General features: G+C 38.4%; 1 protein-coding gene across 5 annotated transcripts in view; it reads left to right on the top strand.

The window, feature by feature from the left end:
* nlgn1 (neuroligin 1) overlaps positions 1-13048 on the top strand; it is a 443569-nt gene that overhangs the window by 157024 nt on the left and 273497 nt on the right. The gene's annotated exons all lie outside the window — the stretch shown is intronic.

Below are 13048 nucleotides of genomic sequence, written 5' to 3'. Positions count from 1 at the left end.
GAGTACTGCTCTCTGAGTGATTTATGAATGATCGTGATGATATGGTGTTAGTAGATGAGTAATCATTTTAGAAAATGTATTACATGCTGTCCAACCCAAGGTCACTGATCAGATGAGCATTTTGGTAGCTGTGGCTCGGGTAGTAGGTTGGGTTCTTGGCTTGATACTCACTCCTGCAAGAGGGAATGGGAGAAAACAACTTTGCTTTTAATTTCTAAATTTCTTTATAAATTTTGCTTCCAAAATTGTGTCTGAACCTGTAGTTTATTATATGCTTTTCTGCAACATGAGCAATTGCCAGGTATCATATTTTGATACTATTGACCCTCTCAAGTGATTTCAATGCTGAATTATGATTTCCCCATAATGACAAAGTGAGGTTGACAAGTTGTTTTGGGAGGCAGGAGTCTATTAGGCTGAAAATTCTTCTCCTTAGCCGTTCATTATTTAGCTGGCCACTGTGCATGCTAATTATTTAGCGTTTGGTGGTTGTTGAGTTCATGTAAAAAAACAAGTTTTGCATCATCTCCAAGGCACTTCAGTGAAAACAGAGCTGAACCTGCTCCAGATGTTCTCATATCTCACATGGTAGCAAGAGCAAAAGAGCAAATTGGCTTGACAGTCTGCATACTTAGTCAATTTTCATTCTAATAAACTCTTAAAGATGTGGGTGTGCTGCATCATTCATGGATGCTAATGCATACTAGTGCGATCAGGGAGAAAGAAATCTATTGGTACTGGTAGCCATGGTACCTGTTTACTCTGGAACCTTGTTCAGGGTTTGTGATTGCATTACAATGGCATGCAAACTCATCGTGATGTCCTATGAAACCTGGCTAAGACGGCCGACTTTCTCCTATAACTAATGGTTATTCTGTTAATTAGTTTATTTATTGAAATTCCATGCCATCTCTTGATAGTATGGTATTCTGTAGAATTCTACAGCCCTTTCCAACAAGCTCTAGTCTAGTGCAGGGGACTATGAAATCTGCTGCTAGGGGCTGCCAAGTCTCTTTAATTATGCTGTGATGTTAAATTGGGTATGGTGGAATAGAGCAAGTTGCTCGCTGTAATGCTGGCCCCATGCCCAGGTTCATTGTACCCATAGATACATACGGACTACCACTGCTCCCCAGTCCTTTACAGGGCTTTTTGGCACAGGGAAGTCTTCTAAACTTAGTATTTCACAGTGTAGTGACAGAAAAATGTCACAGTTGACATTTCTGTTGCAAAGCTAGCATTATTACCAATCCGCCAAAAAATAAATCCATTGGAAAGAGTGTATATTTTTGGCCTCACTATACCCCTGTTTGTCCAGTCTAATGGATTCTGCTTAGAGACAGGCAACTACTAGACTGACAGGTGTATATGTGTGTGTTCATACATATGTAGAGGTGTAAATGTCTTTCTTTCCGTGTGTTTGTGTGTGTGTTTGGGAAAGTAAATGGATAAGGTGATACTGGGCCAGATGGTGTGTTGGATGCTCAACATAGGAGCCAAGATGTCACCTTAGTTTGGTAATGAGACAGCGAGCGGTGTGGTAGGGGCAGTGAGGTGGTTATAGAAATTTAAAAGGCCTATTGAGCTGTGAAAGCATACTTTGTTTAGCTTCTATTGCTGGAGTGCCTAAACATTCCATTAGAGGTTTTGCATAGTCTTTTCTGGGTGATAGAGAAGTAATCTCTATACCTAAGCATGAGTGATGTCTCATGTCTATGATGTATATACAGTAAAGCTGTCACGTATAGGGAAAAAACTTTAGTTTGAGTGCACATGAATGAGCTGTAATACTGTCAAAATGTCCTTCATTAGTGTCATTGCCATATAAATAAGCCTTTGAAAACAGATTAGTTTCGCCGGAAGAGGCTCAGCAGCATCCACTCTGTAGAATCGCACAGCTTGTCACATCTCACACTGTCTGATTATCTTGATTTTTAATTTCAAGACTTAAGAATATTTTATTTTGGAACCAGAAATCTCTGCCGTGCCCTCCTCGTGTGTCTTTCCTCTGCAGTTTTCTGTTTACTCACACTTGAGTGGATGAAAAGTCATTAGCTCTGTCCCAAATTGCTACCTAGTGTCTCATCCGTAATATTTATGTGATGTACTAACAAATACAGGAGAATGATGTAACACCTTATTGGCACAATGAGGAGTAATTAGATGTAATTTACTGTTTCATGATTACGCTTGAAGGCATATTTACTCCAAAGGTGCGATGGACCAGCCTTGGCATGAATCTGTCTTTCTTTTTCTTTCTGTCTCTGTTGGTCTTTGTCAGTTTACTGTGCAGACTAAATTGAATTTTATCCTGCCTTTTAAGGTTTGTGATGTTGCTATCTAACCTATATTACATTTTTGTTCTATGAGTCCTGATGTCAAGGTTTCAACTGTAAAACAACTTGGTTTTCATGTTTGTGTAGATTCTCTGACATCCATGTCCTGACAATCGTAAAGCCTAAGTAGAAATCACCTGGACTTCTTGCTAGTTAGAAATTAAAAAGCCTCTTGGATAAGAGGTGAAACATCTTCAAGAACCTACAAGAGAAGTCCACTTGATTTCTACTGAAGTTCCTTTGAGCTTTGTTCTCACTTCGACTATTATTGACTTGAGTTTATTTGGTTGATAACACCTAATACCAGCATGATGGTAACATCTTTTCATCTTCAACTGAAGTGAAAACAAAAGCAAAGTCCAACAAAGTTCATGTTTCATTGTCGAATTACCACAAAAACTTTTCAGTGCTTGATCAGTCAGACATATGAAGAGGTCAGTATTAACTCATTAATAATTGCAAAACCAGGAAGTCAGTCATCCACATGTTTGAAAAGAGATTAATCGGGTCTGAAGTATTTTCATGTAGCAATGTTTCTGTACACCACACAGCAGTATTTCTCACCAGCACCATTAACTCAGCCATTTTATTGTACAGTAATCTCATATTGTTCAAAATAACAGAGGGGAGATACAGCTTATACCTTCACGTCATTGCTTCATTCTTAATCTGCATCTCCTCTTCTGATTTCTAGACTGATGTCTGTTGTTGTTGTTCTGGTTGCTATGCAACAGCAGCGGTGCTCTATGAAAGAGGCAGCAATATATTGTATTGACTCTCCAAACCAATGCAGTTTCTGGGGTGTTTTTTGCAGTACAATAAAATTATCATGCCAATAAAAAGAATAATAATAATAAGAAGAAAAAAGTTGAATATCTAATTAGTTAAAACAGAAGGCTGGGATGGACATATTTAATTTTTTGAAGTGTTCACAGATGTTTCTTATACTGGAAACAAATGGTGGCTCTTCATACTGTAGATGATTTGCTGATTTTTAAAAAAGTCCCTGCTACTCTTGTCTCCTTTCTGCTCCATGCAAACACAGCCTGCAGTTCAGCCTAATTCACATGACAATTCCATGATTTTTTTGTGACATCAGTGTTTGTCCTGACTGAGTCACTAATAGCTTTGTGGTTGCAGAATAAATATTAATTTATTTATTTAGAAAAAATTGTATTTATTTACAGAGTCTGCAAAGAGAAAATTGTTTATCTTTGACCACGTTCTTAGTGTAGAATACAGGAGTTTTGGGGAAATATCACAGTTTAAAGTTTAGGTTCGGTTATTTTTCTGAAAACATGCTTACTTCATACTGTCAGGGAATTTAAAAAAAACTACTGATTATTTATGTTTCGTTAGTTTCTGTCTTTGAGAAATTATGTAATTGTGATGATTTCTTTGGTGAGCCTAGAGGCTTAATGGAAAATCACCTCTGTGTCAGAACTGCTGTTACATTTATATGCATATAACTACTGTATTTGTGAGATTTGAACCACACTGATTCATTGCAAGAGGAGAAAATGAAACCCAAGCTGTACTGCAGAAAAATGTGAAAGCATTAAAATCAGGCAATGTATGTAGGACAGCAGACCGCAGGCAAAGATCAACAGTTGTAGGTGGAGGTCGGTTCACTAAACTAAAACCGAGCTGTCTGACAGCGTTTCAAACTCTCAACCAACATCCAAAATGTGATTACTTACCACTACAATGATGACAGCCTTAAATACAGTATTTAAATGTTATATTTCTAATAACATTTCCAACAGTCATTGAATCAGACTGGCGACATTGCACTCATATTGCAGCACTATCCTAGATCAGGCTACTTTATAAAACAAGTGTATATTCCCTCTATTTACAAAGTAAATAGAGGGAATATTTTATCTATTATCTATTTCTTTCCTATATCATTGGCAAATTATGTATTGTGTTCGATCAGTTGTTGGACAGCAGTATTAGCTTACAGCCTGTAGAGCAAATACAGTGCACTTACCTTTCATTTAATTTTTAGAATTGGTCTGTTAGGAAGGTCATCATGACATTGCACTTACATTCTACCATTCCATAACATCTGGCCTGTTTGCATTTTTTGTCATGTGTATTTATTTACACATCATTAACAGTGGCATACAAAATAGCACTGGATGACCTTTGATTTAAATTTAGAATTGCACTGTAAGGAAGGTTAGGATGGCAAATTATAGGCGTAATAAAGCTGGTAAAGACAGCCTGAGCTGGGAAGATGTCAATAAATAATGAATCAATCAACCTGAATAAATAGTAATAAAAAAAAGGAAAAGAAAAATTACACATCTTCATTATTCTGTCCAAGTATGTAGAGTAACTTATTTCTTTCTTTTCTAACATATTCGGTCCTAATTAAATTATGTCATTAACAGGATGGATACCGCAACAATTTGACTTCTTTTATTTACTATGGTGATCTTGTGACTTTTGTTCTGACACTATCCTCAGCATTTTGTTTTGTTAAAAAAAAAAACAATGGCATTCACAACAGCCTGAACTGTAAGTTGTGTTAATTAGTGTTAAATAACAGATGCCAGTTTGCTTTCACCTTGAGCTAAGATGGCAAAAATGTTTTCCCTGCAAACATCTGTATATTGCCATTGTCATTGCGAGGATGGACTTAATACAACGAAGGGTAATGCAAAGTGGTATTAAGCTGCATTATGGGTAGGATCCGAGGTTTTTTTGTTGGATTTTTTTTGAGCTTTTGGGTCTATACTAAGCATTGAAAATGAGGATCTCTCAACCTGCTGCATCATGTTTGACAGCTAAATAGGGAAGTAAAATTCTGCAATTTAAACGATTAAGGTTATGGCTGATGTGGTGGTTGCAGGCTTCAGTTTGTTGTGCAGATTTGCCAGAAGTGTCGGCTTGGAGCCTCCTTTGCACCACTGCCTTGACATGACCGCAATGTGAGGTAGAGTTGAGTCACTGTGGGTCCTGTGTAGTTCACGCTTTCAGTCATCTTACCAGGCCTTTGTGCTGAATGTTACAATACACTGTGGATTAGTTCCCTTCTCTCTTCCTCCGTCCCTAAACCTGTCTCACTGTATTTATCTATTTCTCCAGAGAAATTTATTTGGAAGTCGACATCATTAAGCACCTTGACTCATGTGCTGCTGGGCTTTAATGTTTAATTTCACACCGAACGAGGGGAGGAGGAGGAAGGAGGAGGAGAGGAAAGAGGATGGAGGATCACAGGGGTGGATATGTTTGTTAATTTTATGTGCGTTTGGGGGTGTGCACGCAGTCATCACAAACTAAACCATGAATCCTTCACAGGCCCTCCCATCGCCTGCAACAGTAGATTTGCTGTTGTGTGTGTGTGTGTGTGGTGATGAGAGACAATTGTGTACATATACTCATTATTGTAAATCCAGTAATTAGCCTCAGCACCGTATTGAGTCAGTGGCTATAATTGGGCCCTTAAACCGGCTGCTGCTGCTGCTCAAATATCTCCTTGTACGTTACATAAAGATGCTGACAGACACACGCACACAAACACACACTGGGCGTTATTGAAGCTTCAAAGAAGGCATGCGGGTATCTGCATTCCTACACACACACACACAGACAGAAAAGTTCAGCTCAACATAAACAGTGTTCATGCACCAGTGTGCACAAAGATGATGTGCTCAATATTCACTCACTGTCAATAACACACACACACACACACACACACACACACACACACACACACACACACACACCCAGTGAGACAGAACTGTTTTGCTTGGAATGCTGTATCGGACATTAGATCTAAATTCCAGGGCCACCTGTGTCTGTGTGTGCGTGTGTGTGTGTCAGCACACAGGAGACAACAATAGACACCTCAGCAGCTTTAGATACACAGCGGCTGTCAATAACTCATCACTTCTTTCATTAAGAGTATTGGCAGCCAGTCAAATAGGATGTGTGTGCGTGTGTGTGTGAATGTGTGTGTGGGGGGGTGTTCTCTTCATTTCTTGCGTGTTCGCTGACTCTTCGACTAGTAGTTTTTTTTTTCTGTTTGGTCATTCAAGGCCCATTTAACCAGTAACCTACCATGTGTGTGTGTGTGTGTGTGTGTGTGTAGGTGTGTGTGTGTGTTGGAAATGCCCACATTGATGTAAATGTAACATCCAAGAATGAGTGTCAGCATGCAGTGTGTGTGTGTGTGTTTGTGTGCGAGTCCATGCTGACAGGTGAAAGCAAAGGTGATGGATAATCTGTGGTAGCGTGCAGGGGATTGATGTAGGCGGAGGAGATGGAGTATTAAGAGACCATCGGTAAACACATTTGCACCAGAGGGAGAGAGAGAGAGGAAGAGGTGGTGACGGAGGTGGAGACTGAACAGAAGCCAGCAGCTATGAACAAGAGATCAACAGTGAGGCGGCCTAGTGGGTGACCATCCGGATAAAGCCTGTGTTTTTACACATTTAAACATAGGACTATAAATGTGTAATGGTTGTACCAACGCCAACAGAGTCAAACAAAGTCACTGCACTGGCAATTTGGTTATTTTGCCAACGAGAGAAAACAAAACACTTTAGAAAATGTGTTTAAAATAAGAGGTAATGAGGGCTTCTCAAATAAATATATGTTTCATATTTTGTTGACTGCCAGTAAGAAAGCTCTCACTAGGAAATGGATGTCTAGGGATGCACCTACAATTAAGGAATGGATAGCTGTAGTCCACGATATTTTCATGATGGAGAAACTCACCTTTACTCTTCGGTTAGAGGAGGAGAAGTTCAGAAGTTGTTGGACATCTTGGATCAAACACGTATCCTCAGTTACATCAGATTTTACATGGCTGTAAGTTTGGAACTGATTCCCCCCCCCCCCCCCCCCCCTTTTTTTTCTTTTTCTGGATTCTATGTCGAGCTACTCAAATGTTAAGTACATAGTTCATACAACTGAAAAAAAACAGATGTGCTGCAATGTCCTGTATTGATTCTCTTCATAATAAAAGTTTGAATTTTTAAAAAAAGAGGTAATGATTATAAATGTAGAGACTAATTTCCATTAGACACTAGCAAACCACTAAATATGTGTTGTTTGGCATCAAAAATGAAAGGTAATTGTGGTTAACCCTCTGAACTCCACATTTCTTGCTGTTTTACGCAACTGACATAGTTTTACTTACAGTGGGCTCATTTTTCGCTGCCATAAAAAAATTCTGCACCTCTATGAAAACGGCACAACCATGGCTAGAAGTAGAGAGAACTCAATACCACTTGTGCAGTTAAACAGAGTTCTAATGTCCTAAATCGTGCAAAAATATTAATTTTACAAAAATTATGATTCAGTTGTAGGGATGGCACAGCAGTTAAGTCTCTGGGCTGTTGATCAGAAGGTTAGAGGATCAAACCCCAGTGCTGCCATTGTTGGGCCCTTGAGCAAGGCCCTTAACCCTATCCTGCTCCAGGGGGGCTGTACCATTGCTGACTTGGGATATGTGAAAACAATATTTCACAATGCTGTAAAATGAATTTGTGACAAATAAAGGCTTCTTTCCCATCTTCAATGTAAACACTGCCTGCAGTTCAGCCCAGTTTAGAGGAAACATTTTTGAATTTTTGTGACAATTGCTCATCACAGCTGAGTCACTAACGACCTCTAGTTTGAGGAGTGCATGATTTTTAGTTTGTTGTCAAATCTGGTGAATCCCAACAGTTTTTTAGCAATTTATACAGTGACGCCAATGAAGAAGATTTTATGCTTGCGTTTGGTTGTTTTTCACAACAAAACCAAAGGTTACATAGAATAGTTCAAGGACAGATTTCTTCTTTTTTTTATTTTTTATGTTGCTCTGATAAATGGTGTAATTATTTTAAAATAACTTTGATTTCAAACCCATCAGTGGATTATGTGGTTCAAAGGATTGAAGTAAGAACACTGGGAAAGCTGACTATTAATTTATCCATGTTTTTAGGCATGATTCTTCACCGTGTTGTCCACATCTTGCAATATAGATGCATTCTTCTTCAATTCATTAAATTGTTGCACCCATCTGAAGGCAGCAGGATACATTTGCTGATAAATCTGCAACCTCCAGTTTAAGAAATGCCATGCCAGAGCAGAATTTACCTTGAATAAATCACATGGCTGCTACAAAAGCGCCTGACGCACAGGCATACATATCAGAACGACTGCTTACAGCTCAGGATTCTACATGTTTACGTGGATGTTGTCGGATTACCATGCTTCGTTAATCTTGTGCATCACGACTTCCTTTTTAAGTATATTTTTTAGCACGTGGCATCTCATGATTTATTCTTGGAAAAACCCATTAATTATTGTGATTTGACAAGTAACTGTGTAAAACAGGGAGAAAAAAACTGTTGAATAAATGCAGTTATTCATTTCCATTTGTTGAGTAAATGTTGTCATATTTCACTGTGATTGACTCAGCTGTTTCAGAGCTGTGAGACCAGTAATGTGACTGTCTGAGAGTGCATTTATTAATTACCCAACATCTATCCACTTCATGTATGCACTTAGTGCTGCTGCACATACATGAACCTAATTAGCTGTGAGACTCCCACAGTGTCTGCATGCTCAAGAGCTTTCTCTCTGCAGTAGGTTTTTAACTTGCATCTTCTAATAAAGCTCAGACATGATTTTGAAAAACACACTGGCATTGGACCTCAAAAACCAACATCAGTCAAACCCTAACTTAAGGCTACAGGGAATTTGAAGCCTGTTTAAGTAAAAGAAGTGCTTTCTTTTGTATTCCTATTCTTTCCCCTTATTTGTCCATTCTCCCTGAGCAGTGACAAGGCCCTTTGCATGACGCTCAAGATTAATATCGCCAAGGGCCCAAACTCGGCCTCTCAGGTTGTCGTACAATGTCTAAAATTTGCATTCCTTACACAAGGCAAGTTTTTTCTCATTTGTGAAAAGCTGACACTTTGTGCGAGCCTCAAGGTTTTTTCTGTGGCGGTCGCATCACAAGGGAGAAGCTGCAGATGGACAGGCGGCTGTCGGCAGCTCTCTGCCTGTCATCATGTTCAAAAATAGAAAAAAAAAGGGATTGATGGATGGTGTTGATTGGACAAGAGATTGAGGTAAAGAGAGTAAAGGAGAGAATAATAACAACATGCTTGAGGGGGAAAAAGATGACTTCAAAAGGCATTGAAGACATGAAATATAAACTTAGTGTTCTCAGACGTATTCCACCTACAATCAGTGTCAACATATCCCTTTATTTAGCTATAGAATGTGAATTGTTAGCTTTTCTGCACCTGGTGTTACAGATTAAACATAGATGTGTGTGTACATGTCATGCCTCCCAAAAATGCATCAAACCTCGCTGTCTGCTGAAGAGGGTAAAGACATGCTAACTTCAGGTTAAAAGCCTTGACTAGCATGCACAAATTTGCACAAGTACATTATGTGTGCAAGAGCACAATATATGTATATCCGCTCCCTTCTGCTTTCCTTCTAATTAGATGACTTTAATTTCGTGAATTTATCGAGGACAGTCTGCCTGAAGAGGTGTTGAGCTGCGCACTGTTATTCAAACAGGCCCTGATATTGTTACAGTGCACAAAAGCACGCACAAATCCCCCCAATTTCCTCCGAGCTCACTGCCTATGTATAAACTGAGGTTTTGTGCAAGTGTTTTTGTAGATAGACAGCAGTTTGAACTTTGTAATGAAACTCAATGTTGTGCTCTAGACTGATTCCGTAATCATGTGCCTTGTGCGTTTGTGTGCGCTCTCCTCACCTATCCCATGTGCTGCCTCTTTCTAGTTTTCCCCAGTGTGCTTGCAGATTAGGTTATTCCACCAGTTAATGTAAAACATCAATAATTCTATATATACCACATCAGTAATTCCACATGAGGGAATACAGGGAGTCGAGGGAGTGCTAGAAGGTGAAGGAGATGGAACAGGACAGAAAGGAAGAGAGGCATCAGCCTTTGTTTTCTTCAAATCTGTCAAAGCATTTCATTATTTGGAGTATTTCAGTAGCGTTACTTACATATTCCTGTCTTCAGCATTCAAGTCCAGCTTAGTTTAGTCAAGACAGCTGTTTAGATATTATGTGTGGACGAAGAAGGCAGAAAACCAGGAGAACCTGGAGCTCACCCATGGTTTATTTGCTTAGCACTTACTTAGTGCCAGTGGGCTGTTTTTAAACACACATCTGATCAACTCGAATCTCTCTCGCTCTCTTGTTTTCATGTATAGGTGGTGGATAGAACATGGTGAAAACCAACCTCGATGCTCTTTATCTCAGAACTCACGAGTAGGTTTCAAGGGTCCATTTGTCTTATTTTTTTTAAATGTCAAAATTATACCCTTTACCAGAGTCAGAAACTGTAGAAACAAATGCAATTGTAAGTCTTTCTGATTATTATTTAAGTATTCATTTGTGATGGGCTATCCCACTGGTAAACAAACAAAAAATGCAAGCTTAAAATGGTGACAGTTCACCAAAAATAATATATTCTACATGTCTAATTTAAACTTTTCGCAAGTGCAAACAATTTCTAGTCACAACATTTGGTTTAAAAAAATAATTAATGAAAAAAATGTAAATAAATAGTGTTTCCCAACTGAACCGAGAAGCTAAAAATGACTCGGCTGCAATCAACAGTCGTTTGACAAAAAAATCAGGGAATATTTTACTGATGTGAGAAGTTTAAATTAAAAAAAAAAAAAAGTAGCTAAGTGGCAGCAAATTATTTATGGAATGTAAAACAACCACATTTTTCCACAGTATTGGTAACACTTTTGGGCACTTGGAAAAATCTTGCATATTTTGATCCATTATTTGATTATTTGAAGTTTTTTTTTAATGTTTGCAAAATATAATCATTAAATAAATCAAATGTTTTAAAATTTCTTTTCTAATAATCGATGGCATTATAAATTCTCTCTGCTTCTTGCCATGCTTGTGTGGGTTCCATAGAGGTGCAGGATTTCATACTGCAGAAATTAATGAACCCACAGTGAGCAGTGACAGGAGCAAAAAAAAAAAAAACTAAACAAAAACACAAAACTGTTTTGCGTTAGTACAATTTCATTTCTGAGTCTGGTGTTTTTCAGTCATGAGCCTCCAGAGCTGCGTCAGTGTTCTTTAGCATAGATTTGAGGGGAAGTCATCTTCCTACATAATGACGAAACTACCTTTTATAGAAAATGACACTAAAGTGCTTCACAAGTAGTTCATAAATATATATATATATATTAAAAAAATCTTTTTTAGACAGATTGACATCCAGGGACTTTAAAGACTTTACCAAATGACTCACATTATTGTCATACTCATCAAACCATTCAGCAGGTCCTTATGACTGATAGAAAAGCTTTTGAAATTGTACAGTTTCTGCCCTTATTTCATCATGCTTTCCCTTCTTCCATCACTTTTCTGGATGGACAAACGCCTGAGCAAAACTGAAATGGAAGTGTATTAAAGCTGAGAATACCGAGTGGACGCAACACATATCAACATAAATGTGGCTGGCAGTGGTGGGTACAGATTATTACTTCTTAGGAAGAATCATTTTCTGATGTTCAGGTAGGAAGGAGACAAGTGGGAGGAGACTCACAGTTGATAGAAAAAAATGACTGAGAGAAGGAGAGAAAAGAAACTGGAAAAAAAAAGAGAGAGAGAGAGAGAGGCAGACAAGAGAGAGGAAATGCATCCCCCTCAGCACAGCTGGGCTCACTGTCATGTCTGCCTGTCACATGGGATCTGGCTAGAAATACTAGTTCTCTCTGTCTCCAAACAGAAAATAGGCCACATCCTGTTCAGCACAGCCACTGCATGGCACTCTTTCACAGTACAACATAATACACTATATAGGACATGACGACACAACATCAAAGAGAATTATTCACCATGTGGGGATTGCAACAGAAAATCACCTGTTGCAGTGTTTATATATTCCGATGTACATATGATATATGGGTTAGGGCTTTCTTTAATCCTTTAATAGTCTTTGGAGCAGTAAAAGCTTATTTAAGCTATCTCAGGCATTTCTGTATTGGCTCACAAATATACAAATTCAAAAGAGATGTCAAAGGTCACAAAAAGGGCAGAATAAATCTTTCTTCTTTTTCTTTTGGCTACTTGACAACAGTATGAACTTAAGCCTAATCCTATTTACCTCTGCTTTCACACATCAAGGAAAAGCACACTTTGTGGCAGGGTATGAGGAATGCAAATTTCAAATAATTGTCTTAATAACCGCCAGCATTGTCAATCAATGATTGGTTGAGTGATAAATCAAGTTCAACAGAGTAGACAATTGTCCTGTGCTGCTATTGCCGTTTTTGTCAAACATATACTATGGCCACAAAGGCAACTCTGTAACATGAGTAATTGAGATATAGGAACACCGTCCTAAATGACCGTGGCTCATCTTTAACACACAGCTGATTATCAGAATTTTACATACAGTTTTTTTAGGCATTCCCCTCCTCCAGGGCTTCTGCGATAGAGCTGAAAAATGTATCACAATAAAATGTTTAAATTCAGTCTGTCAATAGTTATTGATTGTTGTTAGTCACTTATTTTTAATACAGCCTGGGAGAAAATGAAAAGTTATTCTGAGCTTAACCACTCTGCTTCGAATTTTACTGCTTTCGCTTGTTTAACCAAGGTGTACAGGTGAGAATTTTCATGAGAACACAACAACAAAAAACAAAGTAAATAAATGTATGTATTAATAAAAACACTTAAGGAAA

This window comes from Acanthochromis polyacanthus, chromosome 4, assembly GCF_021347895.1.
Source record: "Acanthochromis polyacanthus isolate Apoly-LR-REF ecotype Palm Island chromosome 4, KAUST_Apoly_ChrSc, whole genome shotgun sequence".
In the NCBI taxonomy this organism is placed as follows: domain Eukaryota; kingdom Metazoa; phylum Chordata; class Actinopteri; family Pomacentridae; genus Acanthochromis; species Acanthochromis polyacanthus.
This window is presented reverse-complemented; position numbering and strand designations above follow the sequence as displayed.